The sequence below is a fragment of the Aureococcus anophagefferens genome, assembly GCF_000186865.1.
Source record: "Aureococcus anophagefferens unplaced genomic scaffold AURANscaffold_39, whole genome shotgun sequence".
Lineage (NCBI taxonomy): Eukaryota > Pelagophyceae > Pelagomonadales > Pelagomonadaceae > Aureococcus > Aureococcus anophagefferens.
In genome coordinates this window covers 334,485-338,239 of record NW_008705596.1, presented here as the reverse complement: position 1 = coordinate 338,239, position 3,755 = coordinate 334,485, and positions in this window count along the sequence as shown.

The following is a 3,755-nucleotide window of genomic DNA, read 5'->3' as shown; positions in this document are numbered from 1 at the left end:
CTTCCGTCGCGCGCCGCGTGCCGCCGTCGTCGCGCGCCCGGGCGTTGCGCCGGCGGGGCTTGCGCGTCGACGCCTTGTCCTTGGCCATGGTTTGAAATCGATGAGGTGATCAGCACCTGTGAGCGAAACAGGTGGTTGTGGGTGTGTGGCGGCGCTCGGGCGGGCTCGTGGGGCGCGCGGGGCGTCGCGCGGGGCATGTGGGGCCCCGGGGCGGGTGCGCGGGGCGCGGCGCGGCGACCCACGAGATCGAGCGCGAGTTCTCCGAGACCTTTCCGGCAGTTGATGCGAGGGTCACAAAATTTTGCCCAAGTCTAGACACCCTTTTTTTGGTGTTTTTGGCGCTCCCGTCAGGCCACGCGCCGCCGAGACCGACCGGGCGGTCTCCGTGCGCGCGCGTGCGAGACTCCTCTCGCGCCGTACCCCCGCGCACGGGACTCTTCGCGGCCCGAGAGCCTCCCGAGACGACCCGGCTCCGCCGCGTTACGCACGCGCCGCGGGAGGCCCCGAGCGTCGCCGCCCGGCGCGGAACGCGGTCGTATGCCCGGCTCCTAGGCGCCGGCCGCCGTCAGGCGGCCTGGGCGACGGGCGGCGCGGCGGCGGCGGCGTCGTCGGCGGGCCCGGCGGCCGAGGGCGGGGGGAGGAGCTCCGCGCTCACGCGCGTCCGGCGCGGGAAGAGGTCCCGGGCCGCGGCGACGACGGCCGCGGCGTCGACGGCCCGGAGGACGTCGCCGTAGCGCGTCGAGTGGCTCGCGGCGACGTCCTCGACGGCGTCCCCCGGCGGCTCGCCGCGCGCGGCGCGCCACGCGCGGAGCTTGTAGGCGTCGAGGAGGTAGAAGAGCCAGTAGGACCGGTGCCGGAGCTTGCGCGCGTGCGCCTCGACGCGCTGCGTCTTCGCGTCGGCGAGGAGCCCCGCCCAGGCCGCCGCGTCGCCGCCGCCCGCCGCGAAGCCGCCGACGAGGCCGATGGCCGCGTCGCGGACCGCGGCGACGTTCGACGCGGACGTCTGCGCCGCGACCTGCGCGCTGACGACGTCGCTGAGCGAGGACGTCGCCGCGTCGACGGCGACGCTGTAGACGAGCGCCGTCGACGTGCGGAGGAACTCGAGGAGCCGGCGCTGGAGCACGTCGCACGCGAGCTGCCGCGCGGCCTGCGCCGCCGCGTCCGGCGACCCGAGGCTCGCCCAGGCGACGAGCGCGAGCGCCGACGCGTCGCCGGCGGCGCCGTCGGCCGGCGCCTCGCGCGCCACGCGGATGACGGGCCGGGGCGCCGCGTCGCCGCCGCCGCGCGCCGCGTCGCCGGCGAGCGCCGCGCACGCGCCGCGCCGCGGCAGGTCCCGGGGCGCCGCGCCCGCGGCCCAGGGCGGGCCCGGCGCCGCGCCGGCGTCGCCGCCGAGGTAGGCCTCGAGGAGGCCGCCCAGGGCCTCGTCGCCCGGCAGGTCGCCGACGAGCACGAACGTCCACTTCCGAAAATCGCCGAGGCACCGCGCGTGCGCCGCCCGGAGGTCCGCGCCGGACACCGCGGCGAGCGCGGCCGCGGGGAGGTCCCCGTGGACGGCCAGGTCGCCGTAGAGGGCGACGCGCACGGCGTCGGCGAACTTGGCCTCGGGCGGGTCCGGGAAGCGCTCGCCGTCGGCGGCGACGCGGCCGCGGCGCGCGGCGACGCGGCGCGCGGCGCCGTCGTCGACGGACAGGGCCCCGGGCTCGAAGCGCGCGCGGAGCAGGGCCAGGAGCCGCTCGAGGCCCCCGGCGCCGCAGGAGCCGCCGATGCCCCGGTGCCGCGCGTGCTTCGTCTGCACGTTGACGCGGACGTCGCGCTCGCGGCACGCGTCCCTAAACGCCGCGCCCGTCGCGGCGCCGACGCGCGACTCGAGGAGGGCGTCGTCGAGGAGCGCGAGGGCCGCGCGGCCGGCGACGTCGCCGTCGTCGAGGTCCGCGAGGCCGCCGACCGCGAAGCCCTGCGCGGACACCGCCGCGCCGCCGTCGCTCGCGCGCGGGTCCATGCGGCGGCAGCAGACGACGACGCCGCTGCCGAGGGCGAACTCCGTCGCGCCGACGGCGTCGAGTTGCCTCGCGGCCCAGCCCGCGCGCGCGCGCGGCCGCAGGAGCGCGGCGAAGGGGTCGCCCGCGGCCGGCGCGCGCGGCGGCGACGGCGGCGCGGCGCGCGCGTCGCGGTCCGCGGCGCGCACCGCGGCGGCCCAGGCCTCGTCGGAGAGCGCGTCGGCGCCCGCGGGCTGCTGGAGCACGGCGACGCTCAGGCCGCCGCCGGGCGCCGCGAGGCGCGCCGCGAGCGCGCGCGCGGCGCCGCGGAGCGCGGGCCCGCGGAGCGCGGCGAGCGCGAGCGCCGCCTCGGCGCGCGCGCCCGCGAGGGGCTGGCGCCCCCCGTTGAGGAAGTGGCGCGCCGCGTCGTCGGCGAGCGCGTCGGGCGCCTCGCGGTCGTCGCGGCGCCGCTCGAAGACGCGGACCCAGCACGCGACGCCGCGGCGCCACGCGGCGTCGTCGTCGACGAGCGCGGGCCCCGCGCGGCGCGCCGCGACGACGGCGCGGAGCCCCCGCGCGGCGCCGCCCGCGGCGACGCGCGCCGTGATCGCCGTGCACCGCGTCTTCGTCGCGAGGGGCCCCGCGGACACGCCCGCGGAGAAGAAGGGCGCGTCGTCGCCCCGCGCCACCTCGTCGAGCGCGCGGTCGAGGAGGCTCGCGTAGACCGCGCGCGCGACCTCGGCCTCGACGGCCGCGGCCGTGTTCGCCGACGCGAGCGGCTCGAGGCGCTCGAGGCTCACGGTCGTCGCGTCGAGGTCCGCGTCGCTCAGCGCGACGGCGACGGTGCCCGGCGGCCCCGCGGGCACCTCGCGCCACGCGGGCGGCGGCGGCGGCGCGGCGCCGCGCGCGGCGGCCGCGGACGCGTCGCCCGGGGCCGGCGCGACGACGGCGCGCGCGGCGGCCGCGAGCGCCGCGGCGTCGCCGACGTCGCCCGCGGCGACGACGGCCGCGGCGCCGGGCCGGCCGTACCAGCGCGCGCGGAAGGCGCCGAGGGCCTCCGGCGTCGCCGCGGCGACGACCGCGGGGAGGCCGACGGGCACGCGCGCGGCGAAGAGCGGGCAGCCGCCCGCGTCCGCGAAGACCTTCGCGAAGTAGCGGTCGCGGAGCCGCCGCGCGAGGCCGCGGCCGTCGCGCTCCTCCTGGAGGATCACGGGCCGCTCGCCGTCGACGTCCGCGGCGCCGCAGGTCGCGCCGTAGAGCCACTCGCGGAGCACGCCGAGCGCCTCGCGGACCGCGGCGTCGGCCGCGGCGGCGTCCGCGGGCAGCGCGAGGCTCAGGCGGTACGTCGTGTCGAAGACGTTCGTCGACGCGTTGACGTCGGGCCCGTAGGCGCTGCCGAGCTTCCGCAGCCTGTGTGCAAATCAACCAGTGAGCTGGGACGTCGGGGCCAAACTTCAGAATTCTCTAGCTCGGTCACATCGAAGTCGATTCGGCTGATTTTTGGACGAATCGATTGCTCTCAGCGAGTTCTCGAAGCACGGCGGAAGTGCTCGTGTCAAAACATTCGAATACGCGCCCATTGAAGTTGGGTTGAAGATTTGATTCGCACACAGTCCGCAGCCAGTCGACGACGCCGCCGGACGCGTAGTTGGTCGTCGTGCGGAACGCGAGGTGTTCGCAGAAGTGCGCGAAGCCCCGCTCGTCGTCGCGCTCGAGGGCCGACCCGCACTTGACGACGAGGTGCAGCTCCAGGCGCCGGGACCCGGGCGCGCAGGGCAG